Here is a 25,405-nt window from a genome sequence, read left to right as displayed (position 1 = left end):
CATCTTACACCACGTATCACATCCACATTCAGTCTATATGTGCGCTAACATGCTCTGACAAGCTGGAAGCTTCCTCCTTTCCAAACAGGAGCTGGTAGTCAGGATGAGAAGCGAAATTAGTTCCACAACAGAAGCTAAACTTAGTCGCTGAGAAGAAAGACAGCTTGTGAAGGTTGAGGATAAAACCGTCAATGAGGAAAAGGTGAAACACTAACATGACTAATGTGACTAACGTGACTAACGTGACACGTTTCTGTGGCAGAAAACTTTCTACAAAAGAAGATATTCTCTAAAGATTTTGTTTCCAATTTTGGGTTAAATAACCCTGCTAGATGGAAATAAACACAGAGACATAGACTGTGGAAATCAAAAAGACAATAAAACGGAGGATTCCAGACAACTATGTGATGACGACAAAGAAAACTGGAATTAGGAACAAATACCAAAGAGTGAGTGGAGTTTGAAAAAGAGGAAGCCTAGTGTTGAGTCAGCAAGTGAAAGAAAAATAACAAGTGATCGAAGTATAGCGAGAAAGAAGAAGAGAAACATAGACACTTAATGCATTTTCACGCAGCTGTGTGATGAGGCTGACCTCACGCTACCCGTCTTTACACACAACCGCTACTGAGAAAGGGACAGAAAACGTTCCACGCTTTTACCAGTCACATCTGACAGAAAACCCTACGGGCAGAAGACATCACACAAGTCTCCTTTCATAAGAGGTCTATTATGAGTACATCTGTTTTGAAGTTGAGGGTACAAATGCTTGACCCATGAAAGAATGAGTCTTGTGCACAAGCCAGTCCAGAAACGTTCGAGTGAAAGCAAACCGTCTTACCCAATAGGAAGATGCAGGTGGATTTTGACCTGGTAGTATGTTCCAATGTTCAATGGGAGAGAAGAGTCCAGATGAAACCACTGGGACGGGGATGGGTAAATCTCTCCTCCTGCTGTCTGAGGGGACGGTTCGTGATTCCCACTCTGTCTGTCCACGTCTGCGTCTGCCTGGCTCCAACAACCCTCACCATTCCCTGCCACATACAAAAACAAAGAGGTTTATACCTAAGCAATGAAGTGCGAGTGGCTGTGCTGTGTTATAACATCTTAAATTGTGCTGCTGGAGTGTATATTTGATCATGACTGGAATGCTGTTTTGACCAATCAGCATCCAGAACTGAAGCTGCATTTTATAAACAGAAATACTAAATATTAATTAGTTTGATTTAATGTTTACCATATAATAAAATTCTGAATGTGTTCTGAAATCCTCTTATAATGCCACCATCACTTCTCCTGAATATGTAACCAAGGTAACAGGAGACTAGTTGAGAATGTACTTTAAATAAGTAGGGGGGGTTGGGATTTCCTTCACTTATCAGACTAAAATCATCTATCAAAAATAAAAAAGTAAAACGATTAATCAATCAAGTAATTAGTGAGCCAATCAGTCAATAAGTTGGTAATCGACAACCCACCAAAATAAAAGCTTGCTGATTTTAGGCTTGAAAATGTTACAAATTCATATAAAAATAAAAAAGTAAAAAAAAAAAATGTTAGTTTTGTTTTTGATGGTAATGCACCACCAGAAACACAAACAACATTTTCAACACTGAAAATAATAATAAAATGTAAAAAAAAAAAAAGTTAAATGTGAATTAAATGTGAATATTAGCATTGTATTTTTTAAGTGTACTATAAAATAAATGTTTTTTTTAATACTCGCTTTATTCAATATATACAATATATACAATAATTATATACAACAACCTATATACAATAATATATATATATATATATATATATTATATATCAGAGGTTGCTAGACTTCAACATTGTCCGTCATTTTGACAGACAGTGTCGTAAAAATTCTGTCATTATCTATTTTTACCCGTCGTTTTAATTTTCATATTTTGATTAGAATAACACATTTAATTGCTTTTATTTTTGTTCACATTTTCGTTTTTAATCATGAACCTACAGGACGACAAAAAACAAAAACGATTTCCCGATTTTAATTTTAATAAACCAATATTGATTCTTAAATCACAATCGATCTCTTGGTCTATGTTGTTTTCAGTTGATGTATGGACAGTAGTGCGTCTTCCTTCCAATAAATAGCAATAAGCCAGGTTTTGTGTTACTTTTGTTATGAAACAAAGTCTCAGATTTCAAATTCTGTCAATTTCCTTAGGAAATTCAAGCAATAAATACCGTTTTGGCGCTCTTTAATGTGGCCTGATAGATCGTTGTAGCTTCTGTGTACTCCGCTGTGTGTAATCAAATGAATAGGAAAACATTTGTGATAATTTCGTTTTTGTTATGGATTCCGTGCTCTGCTGCCACACTGGAGCGCACTCGCCACCAACGGGACAGGAGTGGGAATTATAGCTACAATTAGCAATAGATCACCCTCAGTGTAATCTGTCAAAATGCCTTCAGATTTTTCCGTCACTGATAAAAAATCTTTCGGGTGATAAAAAGAATTTTCCGTTAACGCGACCTCTGATATATATATGTAGATATGTATATATATGTATATATGTATATATATATATATATATATATATATATATCACTCCCTTTTTTAATTCCCAAAAAACCTAAACAGTCTCAATTATCAAGCCATTTTGATTTTCTCATCATCATACTGCTCAGGCCCCGCCCACAACTGCTGACAGACTGTCCCGTATTAGCATATTTCCACCCTCAGCCAGTTGTACACTGTCTGACATTTTCTCTGCGCTTGCGCAGCTGTAACAATAACAATGTCTCGTAAGCAATGCAGGTGTTTTGTATCTGGATATAAAAGTGAATATAAGAGTCTTCATTTTCTCCCACTGGGGATGCAGTGGATTAGTTTTTTTTTTTTTTATCAGTGTGTGGACACAACCACCCTACAATGATAAAAATCCATTCACTTCTTTTTTTAATCCCCTAAAAACCTAAACAGTCTCAATTATGAAACCGTTTTGATTTTCTGAGCAGTATGACATCATACTGCTCAGGCCCCACCCACAACCACTGACGCACTGCAGGTGTTTTGTATTTGGATGTAAAAGTGAACATGAGAGTCTTAATTTTCTTCCACTGGGGATTAGTTTTGTTTTTGAAGGAAATGCACCACCGAAAACACAAAAAACAGAAGAGAGAGGCAGGGTGAGCAGTATCTTATTATCATTTAAAGAGACATGCACCGAAACGGGTCGCTGTGAACATCTGTTTTTGACGGTAAAAAGAGGTGTTGTTTTACATGCCCATTAAGGAATTTTAACCAAAGTATTTTGCAGACATTTCATAAAGAATCATTCCAACTTGTGGAAAATGTGCACCTGTGGCCCCATTAAATTACATTTCTCTAAATTCATACCAACAACGCAGTCTTTAAGCGTACATTCCTTTACACAAAGACCCATTTTATTTTTTTCCCTTAAATTGTCTGACCTCTCAGTCCAGTTAAATGGTTCGTTCCAGGGCTGAGTGCTATGAGGAAAGACTGTTTAATCAGAATCACTCTATGGGTCTCTGAAGCTCCCGGGGGAGACCGCATTCACAAAACAAACATTGGACATTATTTATAGATGCCTGTCGACATGGCAACCACTCTTTGTTTGTTTGAATCAGAAACTATTTCTCCTTTTTTTCCCTTCAAATGTTTCGCTTCTTGCTTCAAAGCAGGCGCTGGGACTTGAGACACTCCGTTGTCTCGATTTGCTTTGGTATGTTCCTTCAAAACAAGGGCAGGGTAAAGGTAATGCTCTGGCAGAACGATACAAGCCCTTTTGTGCATTTTGCTCTTAAATTTTGCTGCGTCAAATCTATTCGGAGTAAACCACCAGTTAGTCATGTTTAGATGCCATCATCCATGGCAACGAGGGCACATACAGTATTTATGCGTGTAGAGGAGTCACAAGCTGTTTACATCACTTTAAACTGCATTGGTTAAAATTTGATTCAAACACCTGCGGGCCAATTTCGTATTTAATTGAAAGGGCAACCCGGTGAGTAAAACTAACTATTTTTGTTTACAGTGCATGTAGGTCACATGGTGCTCATCCTCAGCAGATCTGGCAGAACTGAAAACAAAATTCATAACAATTCATTCTCTCCACAGAAAAACTGATTTTAATCATCATGTATAAACCTTTCATGCCTCTGAACAACTTCCAGTGCTTATGAAAGCACTGCAACTGACATAAGTCACTGTATAAGCTCAAACAGATGATGTATTTCAATCATTTGCAATAAGTTTCAATTATATTGCGGTTTAAATGGCATAATTATTAGTTCATTCCCTCACTGGTGTGGTTCATGGTTTAAAAGTCTTTATTACACAATGATTTGAAATTCCTATGGAGAAAATGAATGGGAAAAATCATTTCCTTCTCTGTTATACACTCTACTGACCATTTTTGCTCTTTTTGTTAAGATCCACATGATCTGCACTGGAGCTTTGACTCCACTCAGAGTAACAGTTTTACTTTTACAACACTGAATACTAATGCAAATGTTATGAATCAGACACACAAGCATGCATAGCAACAGATATGTATATATAGACAGACAAATATACTCACATATAAACCATCACCCTTCCTTGACTTAGTCAGCAGCGCTGAATTTTGCTGACTGTTCAAAAGCGCAGGAAAGAATATTAACGACCGTCTGAAACCCCGCCCATTGTCAGTCAAACACCGCCCACCTCTTCCTTCATAGGGATTACACACATTACACTTTTACATTAACAATTACATTATATCACAGTATGACTTGCCTTTATTGAGTCGCCATTAAGAGAAGTTTTTATTTAGTCACACTAAAAGTAACACTTACTCATCTTATATTTCAAAACCTAATCATATCACAGTCAAATTAAGACATAGGCTTACTGGAATACGAGTAGTTGGGAAGTGACAAAATGTAAAACAATTCATATATATATTAGGTAACACTATAAAGAGTATGTTCTCGTCCTGGTTTCATGAACAGCATTCTCTGTTTCTGTTTCCCGTAATTCAGCAGCTGAGTAAGGCTGCATGCTGCTGTTTCTCTTGCATCTTTCTGACGAATAACAGAAGTGTAATGGTTAAATGGCAGCTGACCACAAACAGTCAGATCTACACCACTTGTATTTGTTCCTTTACGAAACAAGTCAAGGGATATTATTAACATGCTAACAATGCTAAGTGATATGCCTGTATAGCGTAGATGGTGTTTTTGTTGGACACAAACTAAACCAAAACACAGTGTGCTCAACGTGGCGTCTTTTTTTTTTTTTCACAAACCATACACATATATATCAGTCTACATGTCCAACAGTAGAAACTGTACTTCTGTCCCTCACAGCCTGAGTGTTGTCATCCCCCGCCCCCTAAAATGAACTGCTACTAGTGTTATTGCACATTACTTTGAAGTAAGATAATATAATAATAACACAAAAAAGACAGACATTATGGAGCTTTAATCTCCCACTAACAAAATGACCTTCACCATTTCTATTTGCGCAGCTACAGTGTGTGTGTGTGTGTGTTCCTGAGGGCTTTCAGTCTTTAAAAAATTCATAATGTCAAGTTCATCTGCCCATTCACATTAGCAGCTGTGTTTATATTACTAAAGAAAAGGTTAAAAATGTCTTAACCTCAGCTTTCCCTCTCTTTCTCTTTCACACACACACACACACACACACTATATTTGTTTCATTTTATTATTGAGTACATTTTTGAATAGTGAGGACATTTATGATCTTATTATTCAAAAATATAGAAAGTATAGTTGCAAACACATATTTACTAGGCTACTTTAACCTAAACCTTACAGAAAACTTTTTGCAATTTTACAATAATATGTACCCTAGTAAAAATGTTATATATTTAACATCTATTAACATTTATTGACATATCACTCAAGACTTACTGATATAAAACATATAATTAAAACTTTATTTAATGCAGTACTTGCTTACAATGCACATTTCTTAATATTAAGCCTAAAATGTGTTCTAATGTCTATACTGTTAAAGACTGTATGGTCTTTGAATAATATCAGTGATTAAATGCAATATATTTCAAGTGTACCTAAAGCATACTTGTGATAGTTCCACTTTAGCACAATCAAATATATTTAAATATATCTTTAGTTACACTTCAGCACTACTTCTGCATGACTGAAGTGGATTAACTACAAAATTAGTTGTTTGACAGACGAGGCTTAAGGTTAGTCCCAGACTAAAATGCATGTTTAAGTTGTCTCAACTGAAAAAATCATGCTGCAACATATCTTAAAATACGTCAGTGCCATTGTTCTGTCTCAAGATGCACAACTGTAACGGTTTCTTCTAAGGCTGTTATGTTTTCTTTTAAAGCTGCTTAAATATCTTAATTTAACTAAGGCCTATTCCTGGCTTAAAGGAGAAGTCCACTTTCAAAACAAAGATTTACATATAATGTACTCACCCCCTTGTCATCCAAGATGTTCGTGTCTTTCTTTCTTCAGTCGTAAAGACATTATGTTTTTTTAGGAAAACATTTCAGTATTTTTCTTCATATAGTGGACTGATATTGTGCCCCGATTTTGAAGTCATTTTTCCAAAATGCAGTTTAAATGCGGCTTCAAACAATCCCAAATGCCGTTGTAAACGATCCCAGCCGAGAAAAAAGGGTCTTATTTAGCAAAACGATCGGTTATTTTCATAAAAATAATACAATTTATATACTCTTTAATGTCAAACGCTCGTCTTGTCTTACTCTGCCTGAACTGTTTTTGTTCTGGTTCATGACAGTTAGGGTATGTCGAAAAACTCCCATCTCATGTTCTCCCTCAACCTCAATCGTCCTATATCGCTGTTTTACCTTTTTTGTTAAGGGTGTATGATCTTTTTCGCATGTTCACTTTGCATAGACTGGGTCGGTACTTCTGCAGTGATGTAGGACGATTTTGAAATGATTTTTGAAGTTGAGCAAGAAAATACTATTGGAGTTTTTGACATACCCTAACTGTCTTGAGCCAGAATACACAGAGTTCAGGGAGAGCAAGACAAGATGAGCATTTGAGATTAAAAAGTATTTAAACTGTATTATTTTTATTAAAATAACCGATCGTTTTGCTAGATAAGACCCTTTTTCCTCAGCTGGGATTGTTTACAACCGCATTTGGGATCATTTGAAGCCACATTTAAACTGCATTTTGAAAGTTCAAAATCGGGGCAACATATCAGTCCATTATATGGAGAAAAATCCAGAAATGTTTTCCTCAAAAAATTTAATTTCTTTACGACTGAAGAAAGAAAGACATTAACATCTTGGATGACAAGGGGGTGAGACCATTATTTGTGAATCTTTGTTTTGAAAGTGGACTTCTCCTTTAAGCTAAGCCCTGTCTATGAAACCAGGCCTACAAGTACAATTGCAAGGTATTTTTATTAAGTACATAAATAAGTAAATGTATTTGTAGTACAGTCAGCATAAAATAAATTTCAAATACATTTTTGTACATTTATTCATTTTAAGTAATTCATTTTTCAATCACGTGTTTTATAATGTTTACAAATAAGCATGTCCCAAAATTTGTCAGATTTAACCCAATTATTGATACAATTTTGTTCACAAAATATGGTTAAGTAGGTACACACATACATGCACACACATATTTTTTATATCATGTTTTATAACATTTTACAAATGAGCATGTCCCATAATTTGTCTGATTTAACTCAATGATGGGTAAAAAAAATTGTGCCTAAAATATGGTTAAATAGGCACACACACACATTTACACAGCATCTACATTTAGCATCTAAACTAAATTGTTTTATATAGAGCAAATTTAAATTATTGCAGACTAACCCAGAAAGTGTTAAATTATATTTATATTTGTTTAGTCTTACAATACAAAAGACAAAAATTGTATATTTTAAAATATGAAAATATAAAACTTTTTATATTTTAAGACTAAAAAATGATTTGCTCTATTTATGATTTTTTTTCCAGTTAATGCTGACCCCCAAATAGCAATAGAGTAAACCAAAACACATACACACACATTTATTTACCTTCTAAATTACATTGTTTTTACACAGAGCAAATTAAAATGACTGAAGACTAACCCAAAAAGTATTGTTGTATTTATATAAATTGTATTTATATTTTAGTCTTAAAATACAAAACACCTAATTTTTAGATTTTAAAATCTGAAAATATAAAACTTTTTATATTTTAAAGCAAAAAAATTATTTGCTTTATTTAACACACATACACACACACACAGTGTGTGTACTTTACTCTCTCTAAACTCTCTCATCTACTACTATCTCCCACAATGTTTTAACTCCCTTATGTACAGTTATTTATCTTAAAACACTGGCTAAATGTGTTTAACTGTCTAGTTTTATTTTGTCTGAAAATCTAAAATAAAAGTCTGAATGTGAAATGAAAATCAACCAAACAATTATTTATATTTAACTAATAATATCATAAACTGCACAGGTACCACAAAATGTAAAATTATTAACATGACAGACCGAATAGGAAAACAATTATGTCAATACAGCATAAGCATGTAATAGTATTGTGTTAATTGCAACTATTTAATTTTATTTCCAGTATGTTCTTTTTGAAAGCTTTTACACATCCTGCTGTTGTAAAGTAGAGTACAGTAACTGGTAGATGTTTGGTTGAACACTCAATGTCAATAGCACAAGATATGGGAAGCATTTTCTTCTCTCCTTCCAAAATCAAGATTTATTCTTTTGCAATCATAATTAATATAATACACAATTATATGGTTAGATCATCTGGATTATTTGCATTTAGCATTTTGGCACACCCTATCAGAACAGAACATTTTAACATCACTGCCTACTTGCAGAAATTTTATCTCCGTCATGGCAACTGCTCGCCAGAACTCTTATTGAAAATGAAAGACTTCAGGTTGTTCTGTCGCTACGAATCGCCGTCAACGTGAACAGCCCTTTACGAGCTACTGAATGAAGCTCCTGGCGCACACACACACACGATAGACTCAGCGGCAGTTACATAACCACAAACACACACCCCTATCGGTCAGCTCAAAGTTCCCCTGCTCACCGCAGATGGTTGACCTCTGACCTGTCAGCACGCAGCAGCCAGTCACGCAGCACACTGCTGACACGGATAATGAAAACACACACAAACACTCCACCCAGGACAAGCTTCATGACAATGACTTTCTGGTGAACTGTCAATGGACTCTTGCTTCACAGTAATATAACACTACGGCTCCAAGGGAGTAACTACAAACTAATCCTTAAAGGGACAGGTAACACAAAATTAAGGTTTGGTCATCATTTACTCACCCTCACGTCACCCGTATGACTTTCTTTCTCCAGTGAAAGACAAAAAGAGATATTACGAAGAAAGTGCCATAAAATTACAATTAGCATGTGAATGAGATTTATGTGTGAACTATGCCTTTAAGTCCAGGCATGATCGAATTGGCCTCTAATCGCTTTATGACATGAACATTGATAATTTGGCAGTGTTTAGTATTTGCTGTTCTGAGCTTACGTAATGCATCCATGAATAATTTCAGTCGTGCAGGCTATCTGTATATATCAGGTAGTTTCATTCAAGACACCCGAGTTGGTTATTCATCTACTCCACATCATTCAGCTAATCCTCCCTTGAGATCTGAATACGTTTTAGCAGTAATAAAACAGGCAAACCCTGAAACACCTTCATCACACTCTCCTAAGTGAAGATTAAAATTGCAGGCCACAAACGGAGGCTTACAAAACTGCAGCCCTCCATCACCCATAGGAATTCAACAATCAAACATCCAGAAATGAAAGCTATGATTGGCTAAACCATCCCCACTGTCATCACAGAAGGCATTTACCCAGAACACATACTTTAACGATACACAGTATATTGGAGACTTTATAGCACTTTGGTCAACATTAGCATTATTTTTAGCATGATTATTGACATCTTTCTGATGAAGCTTTTTTTAAAAGCACAAAAGAGTTATCAATCCTTTCTATCTGCAGATTAAAATGTTTGTATTTTAAACATCAGAGATTTACAGTGTTATAAAAGTTAAATACAGCACAGAACAAGTTTTCCACATATTTGACAAGACTGGACTCCATGAATCATTATTCTGTAATTATTCACCACTCTGCACACATTTCTGGAACAATTAAAGAATTGATATTCTGGTTAAACAAAAGGAAGCATGTGGATTTTATTCACCACAGACATGCATTACATACAAAACATGATATTTTCAGTTTTTATTTTATTGTTAGCCTTAGTTTAAGGACATTTTGTTTCGACAATAGTTTATATATATATATATATAAGGATTAGATAATTTCCAGAAATTTTCCTAATAATTTATTCACCCCGATGTCATCCAAGATGTTCATGTCTTTCCTTCTTCAGTCGAAAAGAAATTAAGGTTTTTGAGGAAAACATTCCAAGATTTTTCTCCATATACACTGTAAAAAACAATTTGTTGAGTCAACTTAAAATAATTTGTTACCCTGCTGCCTTAAAATTTTAAGTTCAGTCGACTCAAAAAAAGTTTAGTCAACTTGAAATGTTAAGTTGTACTAAGTGACAACTTAGATATTTGACTTCATTCAACTTAAAATTAAGACAGCTGGGTAACAAGCCCAGCTTTTAAGTTTAACAAACCAAATTGTTTGTTTGGTCAACTCAAAAATCTAAGTTTTCACTTAGTACAACTTAACATTTTAAGTTGACTAAACTTATTTGAGTTGACTGAACTTACAATTTTAAGTCTGCAGGGTAACAAATTATTTTAAGGTAACTCAACAAATTGTGTTTTCTTTTTGTTTTTTTTACAGTGTAATAGACTTCAGTGAACTTCAAATTGCAGTTTCAATGCAGCTTTAAAGGGCTCTACACGCTCCCAGCCTAGGAATAAGCGTCTTCTCTAGCGAAACGTTTTTTTTCTAAAAAAAAAATTAAGATTTCTATACTTCACTAGGTGTACGACGTGCATGCACGACTTCACGCATTACGTATTCACATTGGAAAGGTCACACACAGTTAGTTCTTCCGTTTTATACTCTGGTTCAAAAAGGTAGTGTGGGGCAAAAAACTCCATCTCATTTTCTCTTCCAACTTCGAAATCACCCAACATCGTTGTTGTACCTTTTTTTGTAACGGGTGTTTAATTATTTTGGACGTTAGCTTTGTAAACATGGGTTCAATATTTGTGACTACGTAATCCATGAGGTCAAGCTAGTGCATTTGGTGTTTTTTTTTTTTTTTTTTTTTTTAGAAAATGACACATCGTTCTGCTAGATAAGATCCTTACACCTTTGCTGGGATCGTGTAGAGCCCTTTGAAGCTGCATTAAAACTGCAATTTGGACCTTCAACCCGCTGATCCCCATTAAAGTACACAATATAGACAAAAATCCTGCAATGTTTTCCTCAAAAACCTTAATTTCTGTGCTTTAGTAAATGCTCCAAAGCTGTTAAAATACAGCCATTGCTTATTAAATCAATTAGGATTGTAATTAAAATTGCTGTGGTGGACACACAAAAAAGAAAGAAAAAAACCTTTATGAGCATTTGCACGTACTTGAAAAAAATAAATAAATAAATCAGCAACTCCCACATACACACACAACCGCATGCTCACACACACCAGCGGTCAGTCCTTTCCCAGACACCAGGCCTCTGCTTCTGTAATTCACTTGCTATGTTGCTGCTGGTTTGTTTTTCACAACACTGTCACATCCAATGAGATTCTCTCCCTGTCTTGGTTTCATGCCACTCAGTGAGAAAGGCACACAGTAGAGACCCTCTCGCTGTCGCTCAGACCGCACCCTCCCCTCCATCAGCGTTACTTATCAGCGTCTGGCCACCGTCAGCCCACGCTGGCCCAGTCACTCACACTGAGCTCTTTACTACAGGGTAATTCCATGGGCAAATCCACAGAGGGTATAATGCAAGGATTAGAGCTGCAAGGCATTACAATCCGAAATACATAGCACACTCAAGCACATCTCTATTCACTTGTCTGCACTCTCGCTCTCTCGGTCTTTCTCAGTTTCAATAATTACACATTCTACCACAACGAAACATACTGGTGGTATCAGATAGCAATATTGGAATCTTGATCTATTCCAAGACAATGAATGATTACAATATTCATAAATTATAGTATTTTCATGGTTCTCAAAGGTATTCAAAATAACATCATAGTACCATCTCGTCCAGTAAATCAAGATGCTTCAAATCCCTGCTAAAAAAAAAAAAAACAGGAATGGTTTCCTGTAGTGTATTTTGGGACATATTCCATTAGGATTTAGTAACACCCTCTTCCTCCACAGGGATTGTTTACAACTGCATTTTGAATCCGCATTTAAACTGCCTTTTGGTTCAAAGTTCAAAATCGGGGCACCATACCAGTCCATTATATGGAGAAAATGCATAATTGTTTTCCTCAAAAAACATAATTTCTGTTAACTGAAGAAAGAAAGACATGAACATCTTGGATGACAAGGGGGTGAGTACATTATATGTAAATATTTGTTTTGGAAGTGGCCTTCTCCTTTAAGCCAATTGAGACATGCACAATTGTAGTGCATATCCAAAAAAAAAGGTAATGTTATGGGGTATGTAAAAAAACAAGTTGATATCATGGCCTATATCTAAACACAGTACATATCTAAATAACAAAGTAATACCGTGGTGCACGTAAAAAAAAAAAAATCAATAACGTTACTGAACATGTAACAATAACATTGTGATGAGTGGGGCGGGGCCGAGAGCCGTGGGAACGGAACGAGGCCGGTGGAGTATAATGATAATGAGCGACACCTGCGCCACTCACCGGTCTCGAAGCCCACGGAGGAGCTCCGACAGGATAAAAGGAGGAGCGACGACAGTGGAAGACGAGAGAGGACCAGGCCTGGACTTTATTTTGTGTGCGGCAGTCGTCCGTGAGGGGCTGCCGCTTTACTTTTGTGTTTGTTTATTTTATTATTAAAGTGTTCAAGTGTTCGCCGGTTCCCGCCTCCTTCTTCCCGTTCTACGTACTGCGTTAAAACATCAATAACAATAGCATGTCTAAAAATAAGGTAATAAAATGGTACATATTAAAAACAAGTTAATATTACAGTGCATATCTAAAAAGCAAGGTAATACCATGGTACATGTAAAATAAAAATAGCAATTATATGGTGCATGTCTAAAAACAAGGTAATAAAATGTTACATGCAAAAAAAACAGTTAATACTAGTAATAGTGCTTATCCAAAAAGCAAGGTAATGCCAAGGTACATATCTAAATAACAAAGTAATAAAATGGTACATGTACAAAATAAGGTAATATTATGGTGTATATCTAAAAAGAAAGGTAATACCATGGTACATGTGAAGAAACTAGCAATAACATGGCATATGTGTAAAAACAAGTTAATAAAATGGTATATGTTAAAACGACTAGTTAAATTTTATAGTGCAGTAGGTAATTCCATGGTACATATCTAAATAACAAGGTAATACCATGGTACATGTAAAGAAAACTAGCAATAACATGGTGTATGTCTAAAAAGGTAATAAAATGATACATGTACACAAAAAAGGTGCATATCTAAAAAGCAATACCATGGTTTATTTAAAACAACAAGGTAATACCATGGACAATACCATGGTATTGGATAAAAAAATAACATGGTACATGACTAAAAACACATTGTCTACAAAAAAAAAACAAGGAAATACCATGGTATAATACTGTGGTACAATGGTATAATTATTCATAAATAATTAATTTCAGTTTTTAGTTTAATAGATTTTAATTTTCTGTAAATAAATTGAATTAAAATAATAAATTAAATTAAATTAAATTTGTAAATAAAGATTTACAGATTTTTAATAGAATAAAAAATGATCAAAGAAAGTATAGAAATACCATGATAATAGAAATACCACTATATACACACAAAACACTATAAACACACAATAGATACCACAATACCTTTTTTCTCAGTGCAAGCTGTCCCTCCCACTCTCTTTCTCAGAACATAAAGGATGAACACAAGCATGTGCTTTACGAAAGTTGGGGCTCAGTGAAAGCGGCAGAAATGGAGCCGGAGTGCGAATGAAACACCACAAGCCCAGCGCTCCAGCGCCGGCAGTCAATCGCACGACACCCCCGCCGCGTGCGTATGTGTGCGCACATGTGCGAGGCCCGGCAGACAGTCAGCGGGGACCGGCCGATTCAATCCAAACCACCACGAGATTTCACCACTCTGACAGCAAAACCTTTTAGCCTTCCCATGCTCCCCTACAAACGGTTTGTTAACACTACAGCCTCGGAACGACCGGATAAAAGGTCACGAAACCTTTCGGAAAACCTTTTTCTGTCACTTTCAATGAAGACTCTTACATAACAGCGCCACGGTAGCTCTGAAACCGCAGGAAACAAATGACCCGCAAAGTAATCTCATTGGCGGTGGGACGTACAACACATGATACAACTGATTCTGCAGACAAAACCTGTTTTACAAAGCAGGAGCTATTTTTCAAAGAGCTACCCAGTGACCTGAGCATGCACGTCATGTGACCCACCTTGTGATTTTTATCAGAAAGGGTATTTGAGACCTGCACGCCTGGGGTGAAAATGCTTTTTCATAGTCTGTTTGTTGTTAACTTGATTTATATGGTTGCCGTCCTGTAAACTAGACACAAAATGTGTGTGTATGTGTACAGCGGACACGTCAGGGGCCCTCATTTCTCGTCTCTGCGGGTCTCTGTTTGCACTGACCCTGCTTATGTAATGAAGGATGCAGAGACACACAAACACACACTTACACTAGAGAGATTCTTGCTGCTGTTACTTAACGCACACTGGGTCTGAGGATATCTGCCGAGATGTGAAGCCTTCTGGTGCCCGGCCAGCCTGAAAAAACTTTCCCAAATCCCAGAGGGGGGAACGCAGACCCTCTGTGATCAACAACAGCCACTGTTGAAAGCCCAGAGAGCTGCGTTTATGAGTGTGCCTTTGGAAAACAATGACATCTTGAAGAAAGAACAGAGATGTGTACTGTAGCCCAATATAATTAGATTGGTGGTTATTAATAATATTCTCATCCAAGGAATATTGAAAATTTGCATAAAAATATGTGGAAAACAAATGGCTTGGCAAGTTAATGAAACTGCCTCTAGCTTTTTTAGGAATTATAAGCAACAAAATAATGCATGGTTGAAATCACAGTGATCACAACATAGCAAAAAACTAAATGCATTAAACACACTCATGAGTGAATAGAATAGAATAGAATAGAATAGAATAGAATAGAATAGAATAGAATAGAATAGAACAGAACAGAATAGAATAAACATTGGCATTCAAAGGTTTGGGGTTAGTATTTTCTACCGTTTTTGAAAAAAGTATTTTTGCTGCATTTATTTAATCAAAAATTCAATTAACTATTATAATACTATTATGTTATATAATACTTACATTTATATTATATATTATATATTATTATATATTATAATATTATAATAGCATTATAATACTATTATATAAACTATATTATAATTTTTTTTTTACTAATTCAGTTGATTAAAATTTTTAATCTAATTAATTACATGATGTGTCGATTAATTAATCTAATTAACTGCAAAATAAATTTGATTATTTAAAGCTATTTTTGTGTTAAATGAGAACATATCAAGTAGACATTACAAATTGTAGCTTTAGAAAGAAATATTTTATTTGATTCAACACATAATTTATTACACATATTACACACGGCCTAACGTAAACTATGGAACATAAAAAAAGATAATTTGAGAAACATCTCAGTAATTTTTGTTCAGATAATGAAAGTCATGGTAACCAAAACAGCTTTGTCACCAACAGTCTTCAAAATACCTTTTTTCATGTACAACAAAAGAAAGGTTTGAAAAGACATGAGGGTGAGTAAATCATTACATGTTTTTATTTATTTTTTTTATTCTTCTTTTTTTTTATGAAATGATACTCTAAATAGGAAACTAAACCTGCCAGCAGGTGGTGGTAAATGTCTTGAGTCATGCACTCATTTGATTTGATTCGTTCAAATGGCTGATTCATTCAGGAATTAAGCAAATGGCTCTTTATATGAATGGGCCTTTGAATCATTGATTCACATGATTCATTCAAATTGCAGATTCATTCAGGAATTAAACACCATTGTGTTGGTCTGAGACATGCAACAATTCTGCTGTGGCTTTAAAGGTAATATGTTCTCTGCAAAATTGAGCAAAAACACATAATATGGTGTTTAAAGTATAACACAATATCAACTTCTTATTTACTGAACTGCTGTATAAAAATCACATTTATGCTTGTGATAGATGGGACAAAATCAGCACTCGTGTCATATTGCTCTTGCTGCCCAAGTGATATCATGTAATATGGGATGTATATAAATATGAGACAAAACTATACAGGGGCTTTTTTTTGCACCAATATCTTAAATTTTAGGGCATAACTGCATTTATGTTGTTAACCTGCATCATATTTGTCAACAGTGAACTGTATGAAATATAAGATGATGTACATGTCTGGCCGCGGGGCCGGTGTGTCAACTGCGTTAAAATACTTTAACCGCAATATTTTTTAACCACATTATTAACGAATTAATTAATTAAACTGACAGCCCTAAAAATAACAGATTTCTGTTTTAATGTATGTTAAAATGCAATTTATTCATGTGATGCAAAGCTGAACGTTAAGCCATATCTCAGTCTTCAGTGTCTCATAATCCTTCAGAAATCATTTCAATATGCTGATTGGCTGCTAAAGAAACACTTATTATTATTAACAGATGTGCTGCTTAATATCTTTCTGGAAAGAAACTGATATTTTTTTCAGGATTTCCGGATTTAATAAAGACAAATATAAATAGAATAGAGAGTTAAAACTGAGTATTATAAACATCTTTACTGTCTCCTTTGGTCAATTTAATACATCCTTGCTGAATAAAAGTACTAATTTGTTAAAAAAAAAGAAAGAAAGAAAGAAAGAAAGAAAAAATGAAAAGAATTAGAATGAACCCAAACAAAAACACATGAAGAACACATTCACAATTTTATTAGGAGAAAAATACATTTTAATTATATTTATAAAGAAGCCAAAATATAGCTTCATAGGCCTTAAAGGGACAGTTCACCCTGAAAATGAAAATTTCCTTGTGCGCAAAGAAAACAAAAATAACGCCAGTGTCGTACTTTGACGTGCATTTGAAGACAATGTCAAAAAAAGGCACGGAAGAGAAGAAATTGTTAAATAAGGTAGTTATTTTTGTTTTCTTGCGCACAAAAAGTATTTAATGACTTTAAAGCTGAACCACAGTTGACACATGGACTATTTTAACAATGTCCTTACTACCTTTCTGGGCCTTAAATGTGTCAATTGCGTTGTAGTCTATGCAGGGTCAGAAAGCTCTCAGATTTGATCAAAAACATCTTAATTCGTGTTCCGAAGATGAACAAAGGTCTTAGAGGTGAAAGTAATTATGTTCATTTTTGGGTCAACTATCCCTTTAAAATATTATTTTATGATTACGTTGTTTCTCAATTCAATCACCATGGACTGATTTGGCAGAAAGTTAATTTTGGACCCTGTATATCGCTCAACTGAGCTTTGACCACATGGCAAACAGACATAAGGCTCCTGAGAGGTGCCAAGGCTCAGGGGATCCCCCGGCTGGAGTTTCACCAACGACCCCACTAGTTTCCACACACCATATCGGTTGCAGCGTTCAGTTTCCAGCCCACACAACACGTTTACAGATTCAAATACAAGAGCACAAGAGGCCCGAAATAGCTTTTCCCTGCATACGCTTACCCTCTATAAACCGCAGCGTACACACCCATTTCACACACAACGTAACATAAAAGCGTGTAAAGGCATCTTGCCCACACATGCACATAAAAACACAAGGTGACACACTCCCACACAAACATACATCTCCTTGACAGTCCATTCTGAAGATGAAAGACTGAAAGTGGGGCAGATGATGACGAGAAAAAAAGGAAAACGACTGCAGTAGTAGAAATGAAAAGAAACCCCCCTCCCACCCCCACTCTCATACACATAAATACACCAACACAGCTCTGCTTCTTTATACCGTCCCATTCAAATCCACATCACCTGGGGGAACGGCCCAGTCAGCCCTGCAGAACCGCAGAGAAGCACCGGGATAATTGATAAGTAATTGAGGGAAGGATCTGGGGTCTTTTAATTAACTATAAGAGAAACGCTGCACAATTTTAAGTAACGCAGCAGTGGTTACCAAAAAGCCCTTAAGAAGAATTCCCAGATTAGACCGCAGCGCTTCATGTCTTTTCAACTGACCCATTTAATGGAAAAACTTCTTATCAGAAACAGAAATACTATCATCTGACCCCTAGTGATTAGTTAACATGATTAAACTGTTGTGAGAAAGAGGAACAAACCAAGCGAGAGAGGAGAGCTGTTATGTGTTGAAACACAGCAATTAGTTAACTCTTATACAACACAAATGTTTTTTTTTCTAGTTTGTGTTTGATAACAGGTATATAGAATCTATTTTAATTATTGTGTTTTTTAGCTTTATAACACAATAATATCAAATTAGAATTAGAATCAAATGGATTAGAATCTAATTAGAAAATGAAATAAAAATGGCATGTATTATGAATAATAATGATGATAATGATATGATAATGTTGCTGATATATTTCAGCTTTGACTAATAACAAATAATGACAAATAGTAAGTATGTATAATAACAAAAATATTAAAACAAAATAAAAACATGGCATTTAATAATAATAATAATATACAATATACAATATATGTATTGTTGTCTATTGTGTATTATTATTATTAAATGTCATTTTTATTATATCATATCATTCCATTATTTTAAAATTAATTCCATTATTATATTATATATTATTATTATTATTATTATTATTATTATATTTCATTATTAATATTTTATTATATTTAAAGTGGTTTTATCTAAACTATGAATAGTAATTATTTTAGCTTTGATACAATAACACAATGTAAAACAAAATGTAAAAACATGACACATATTAATAGTAATATATTAAAAATAATAATAATAGCTATATTTGTATCCCATTAATGCAATTTATGCAAATTGCTTTGCTTCCTAAACTGCATCAAAACATATAATATGCATTATTATTATTATTATTATTATTATTATTATACTAAGAATTTATTAATTTGTATCCCATTATATTTATTAAAAGTTGCTTTGTTATATTATATTTATTATATAATATATTACATTTATTTATTATTATATTATTTATATATTATATTTATAATATTATATTTATTATATTATATTGAAAGTTGTTTTGCTATCTAAACTACAATGAATGTTAATTATTGTATTATTTTAGCTTTGATACAATAACACAATTATTAGAAAACAAAAAAACATTACATGTATCAATAATAACAATTTCTTTATTTGTATCCCATTATATTTATGCAAAGATGCTTTGCTTCCTGTATTGCATCAATCGAAATATACAAATTAATAATAATAATAATTTCTACATTTGTATCCCATTATATTTATGCAAAGTTGCTTCGCTTCCTAAACTCCATCAAACAAAAGATATGATATGCATTATTATTATTATTATTATTATTTGCATTCTTATCAATTTCTTTATTTTTATCCCATTATATTTATGCAAAGTTGCTTTGATTCGTAACTCCATCAGTCAAAAGATACAATATGCATCATCATCATCATTATTATTATTATTATTATTATTGTAGTTGCTGTTATAGTTGTATATTTTATCATATTTGTGCAAAGTTGTTTTTCAGTCTAAATGTGAGGATGAATGTTTATGAAAAATAAACAGGAACAATTATACAAAAGTATGATACTTTTTGTTGTTTGCTATTTAGACATTTATAAATAATAATATAACTACTGTTTAACACTGTGTAACACTTTACAATAACGTGCATTAGTTAACATTAGTTAATAACATTAGTTAACATGAATTCAGAATTACACACACAAAAAAAAACAATATTTCTACAGCATTTATTAATCTTAGTTAATGTTAATTTCAGCATTTACTAATGCATTATTAAAATCACAAGATGTGTTTATTAACATTGGTTAATGCACTGTGAAATAACATGAACAATAAATGACTGTATTTTTATTAACTAACATTAACAAAGATTAAAAGATGTGTAATAACTGTATTATTCATTTTTCGTTCATGTTAGTTAATCCATTAACTACTGTTAACAAATGACACCTTTTTGTAACCAGTGTTACCATTTAAAGCATGGCACATGAGATGTGGTTCCTCTGTAAAATAGTTAGGCTAAACGCTTTTTTTGACCACATCAAACAAAAAAAATCCTCTTTCCAAAAAATAAATGCAGAATGCTTACTGAAAGGTCTGAATTATCCTCTGAGATTTGGGAAATTGGAGTAACTATGGGAAGTTGGTGTAACAATGTGTAATTCCTTTACAATGTTTTACAAAATCTGCCCTCAGGCTTAAAAGATTAAACATAACAACAGCAACAACAACAAGTCCACCGCTTTCTAAGCTAGAACAGGCAGGATTGAGAAATATTACTATTTATCGAACAATCACGCGCTACACTTGGCAAATGGACTGTGAGAATTCGATGAAACCTGCTAATCTAGCAACTTCTGAGCAGATAGCGCGAGGGCTACGGCACATCATCTGCCAAAGTTTTTCACAGAGAAAACTATTTGGAAACAGTTACGTTCCCTTGTCTTTGGACTTGAAAGTTTGAAGGCTCGGCGGCGAACGGGAAGGAATGTCTTTGTGCTCAAAGTAGACTATGCTTGAAATTGCGAGTCTCCCGTATAATGTTTCTCTAAGGGTGGGTTCCTGTCAGAGAAGCTCAAAAAGTACTGCCTCCTCTCTGAAGTCGCTCAAAGCCCAAAAAATACAGTGCTATTCTGTGTTCCACAGCACAGCCCATATTTTACCCCACTGTCTCTCTGTCAGCGGCTGAGAGGAAACGCCAGAGCTCGGCATGTGCTTCAGCGTTGAGGTAACTGGTATGAATAGGTTGCTGCGAACACAGGCGACATGAATCAAATCATTTCCCAACAGGAAAAAGAAGAAGCCCACAGCCCCTTTCTGGTATGCCTTTCCTGATGTAATCTCCAGAACAACACAAGCACGCTCAGCGAGAGGACCGTCCTCCGGCCACAGCGTAGTCTCCAGTCAAATCATGAAAGTTCATGGATGCTCAAGGTGACAATGCTTCAGCCCGTGACAGCTGGTTATGCATCACGTACTGACATTTACTAGAATCACAATCGCAGTGAATGTGGGAAGGTGTCAGACTGGCTTGGTTTAGTAACATGTACCGTGACATGCATGGCTGGTGGTACGTTCAGTCATTCCAGAACATCTTCATGCATTTATGTAGTGTTTATGCTAAAGGTCGTACTGAAAGCTTGGCATGGCCATGTAATGTTTCATTAGTCTAACTAGGTGGATCCAGGGTGAGCGTGATTTTGCCAAGCAGGACAAGCTCATCATTCGCTGGTCCTGGAATATGTAAACATATGTCTCTCTAACCCTAAAACAAAACCTATAACATTATCTACCCCTAAAATCACCATTGATAAAAATGGAAGACCCAAAACCACACTAACACTATAATCTGACTGGATGCTACGAATGTTGTTCAAGGACCAACAGATCACAAACACGTCCTACTTGATGAAATCATGGTCACCGTCAAATACAAAACTTGCCATGCCAACCTGCTACTATACACAAAACCTTGCAACACTTGCCCCACCTCTGTGGTCTTCTGATTGGTCCACTGTTTTGGAACTGAGATGAGGTTTACTTAATGCTGTTAGTCTTAAAATCGCCACTCACCTGCAAGACGCTGCAAAAGACGCGAGCGCAACAGTCATACATGTCTGTATAGTGCCGACTATACACCCCAAATAGTACACCCCAAAATTTTAATTCTGTTCATCCATATAAAGCAATCATGTCTGTCAAGTTAACATGTTAAATTCTGCTAACTTGACAAGCCATCTCAAATGTGCCACTCACGTGCGACACGTCAAACACGTGAGCGCAACAGTCATACGTGTCTGTATAGTGCCGACTACACACATGGTCGTATGTTTTTAATTGGAAAGTATTAATAGGATTAAAAAAAACGAAATAACTGACATGGGAAAATCACGTCGGTTAGAGGTTCTGAATTTCAGTTTCAGTTTCGATTAATCGTCCAGCTCTACTCACAACTGGAAATTTTTCTTATTTTTTGACTTTCTACTGCACATTGTGACTAAATATCTAATTTTAAACCTCATCTAATAACTGTACTTTTTAAATCTGTAAAATTCTGTGAAAGAAATTTAAACTTTAAATTTAAAGGAATAGTTCACCCAAAAATTAAAATTCTTGTCCATCCACTAAAATTGTAAGCAAACAAAACTTTCATCAAAAAGTCAGTACTTGCATGTCAAGAAAGCACAACTGAGCTACCGTTTACCATATTTCATGTGCTCAGTGTATGTGCATTAATTAATGTTTATATATGAATAAAAGCCTAAATTAAATCTGTTTATCACATAAAGCAATCATGTCTCTTCTGTCAAGCTAACTGGTTAAATTCTGTTAACTTGACACGGTCTTGTAAGTGCCACTCATGTGTGACACACTGCCAAAGACCAGAGCGTAACAGTGATAAACATTTGTATTGCTCCAACTACACAAGCAGTAGTATATTTTTAATGGTATAGTATTAACAGGATTTAAAAAAAATAAAATAGAAAATAAAATGTTGGTTAGAGGTTCTGAATTTCGGTGTCGATTACTGTTCAATTAATCATCCAGTCCTACTTAAAATTGCAACTTTTTTCTTATTTTGTGACTTTATATTGCACATAAATATCTTAAACCTCATCTAACAATGTAACTTTTTGTAAATCTGTAAAATTGTGTTATAAACACAAGCATTGACTAGAATGATGGCAGTGCCCACATCAGAGCCGCAACGCACTGCAGAGACACCGCTGGTATAAAAACAAGCACTGAGACGAATGCAATCAGAGTGATATTAAAAATTATCCCGGCACTCCCAAGCTTTAGAACGGCATAGACGGTTCTCCTCATCAGTCCAAAACAAGTCCAATAAAGTGCATCCATCCATAACAAAAAGTGCCTCACACAGCTCCCGGGGGTCAATAAAGGCCTCCTGTAGTGAATCGATACGTTTTTGTAAGAAAAATATTTATATTTAAAACGCAAGAATCACTTTAGTCTAGCTTGCGCCAACAGTTGTATTTTGGTAAGGGGCGTGGCAGTACACAGTACACAGTGGGACGGCTAACCAATCACAACACATTCAGTTTTTCGGAAGGCGGGCCTTCATTTAAAGCATCAGAAGGACAAAACTTGACATGCAAAAAATAAACCATATGGAAGCACAACTGAGTATAAAGCAATTGCATCTCTTCTGAAAACAAGAAATATTATCCTGGCAACTAGCTGAAATTAAAAAAGTTTATTTTTTTGTATGCTGAATTGTTTAGATTTCATTTTATTTCAGTTACTGGTCTATTTTAAAGAATGTTTTTTTATGCTTTTAGTTTTAATTTATCATAATAACCCTAATGCTGATTCCTTGCAGGCTTTATATTAAGCATAATGGACTTGCCCCACTCACCACTGTAGGAGAAAGATTTATGAAGTTAACTAGGAAATGCTTTCTGTTAGATGGTGTTTTTTCATGAGATGGATATCTGGCTGCTTTCAGATTGCTGAAGGAGAGAGCTTCCCCCTGTTCCCCTCCCTTGCGCCTGCTCTCCTTCTCATCTCCAACTGTGAAGGGTAAATAAATAGCAATTCCGGACGTGACATGAAATGTTTAACAGAGCCAAGGCTGTAGTATCTATTTTGCATACCCCACCTCTTTCTCTGGAAAACAGCCCTTCAGACACAAACCAAAAGCCCTCAGCACCGATCAATCGTTCTTTCTTTTATAGCCGATATGATGCATTTTGTCAAACATATGGGAAAGTCTGTTTTCAGTCTGGCTAGAGCACATTGACTGTATTTACTACGCTCAATATGAAATTCACAATGCATGCTGGGACAAGCAGACCTCTTTGAATCTGCATTAAGAAACAAGTGTGGATCTGCAGATGTCACAGACAGCTGACATTTCAGGAACAAGGCTCATCAGACAGCCGAACATCCTCATGCCATGTACTACAGTGACCCCTTTCTCCATATGGTTTCTGAAACGGCGGTTTCGGTTGGGTAACCGTCGCAAGAAGAGTACAGAAAACAAACAGATATTTGAACTTCATGCGTAGTAGCTTATGGTAAATATTCTCAGTCACCACTGACACCTGGGATTCCGCTTTACACGGTGGCCTTCAGATTAACCTCATTCATCTGTGTCAGGCCTCATCAGTCCACTGCCTGCTGCTCATTCAACCTGCAAACCTCCCCATCCCAAAGCTGCTTCACCACGCTGACAGCTGTTGACTCTGTGCAAGAGACGGCCTATTTAGCAAGAACCTTCAAAATTATCACTGACAGGCTTTTTAGCTATGTGAAATGCGAGCCACTACATTTCTACATTTTGTATGTACAAAAGTCATAGGAGGAGTCATTCGGATTGCTAGCTGGTTGTCAAATAAGCCCACCCTCAAGTTTTTATGATATTTTGGTCTATAGCTTGTGTCCCTCCTTTAAGTGATTATTAGAGATTTTTGTAATTTACATATATATATATATATATATATGTGTGACTCTGGACCACAAAACCAGTCTTAAGTAGCAATTTGTAGCAACAGCCAAAAATAGGTTTATGCTGGTCATTAGCTGGTCATGTTGCTGGTCAAGGACCAGCTTAAACCAGCATCAAAACCTACCTAACCAGCATCCCAGCATCAAAACCTACCTACCAGCATATGTTGTTTTTTTTTTTTTGTTTTTTTTTCAACGTACTACAAAATGATGTTTTATAACATTTGTTTGCTAAATTACTACTGTAGATAATAATGATGTCTTATAGCATAGAGTATTTTGAGTAACGGTAGTAATTTAGTTTTGTTTATAGTACTACTGCTGTAGTTTTGTCTTTGTTTACTTAGTTTATCATTAAACTACTAGCAACTCTTAGCAGCCTGTTAACAGTTAAAACTGACCTGCACTTGAAGTACTGAACAGGTCAGTAGTTTTGCCTCTATGATCCACCCGGGCGTTTCCACCCCATTCTTGCGTCACTTGCAATGATTACTCTTATAAAAACCATTTGGCAGAGACTTAGAGCACGCGCCAGCCGAATCGCATTGCCAGTAAAGACTAA

The 25,405-nt window shown here is 35.1% G+C and overlaps 1 protein-coding gene across 2 annotated transcripts in view; it reads right to left on the bottom strand.

Moving 5' to 3' along the window:
• The window catches only part of atxn1a (ataxin 1a), a 131,236-nt gene that overhangs the window by 92,607 nt on the left and 13,224 nt on the right, over positions 1-25,405 (bottom strand). Inside the window, exons 1-2 of one of the 2 annotated variants that reach the window (XM_051136243.1) lie at positions 4,575-4,621; positions 839-1,031 (exon numbers count right to left, since the gene is read on the bottom strand). The gene's annotated coding sequence lies outside the window, so the exon portion shown is untranslated. Of the gene's footprint in view, positions 1-838; positions 1,032-4,574; positions 4,622-25,405 lie in introns of those variants that run through there. The other variant, XM_051136242.1, reaches the window with a different exon arrangement.

The sequence above is a fragment of the Labeo rohita genome, chromosome 19, assembly GCF_022985175.1.
Source record: "Labeo rohita strain BAU-BD-2019 chromosome 19, IGBB_LRoh.1.0, whole genome shotgun sequence".
NCBI classification, from domain to species: Eukaryota; Metazoa; Chordata; class Actinopteri; order Cypriniformes; family Cyprinidae; genus Labeo; species Labeo rohita.
The sequence above is the reverse complement of the archived record's forward strand: the minus strand, read 5'-3'. Positions and strand labels throughout refer to the sequence as shown.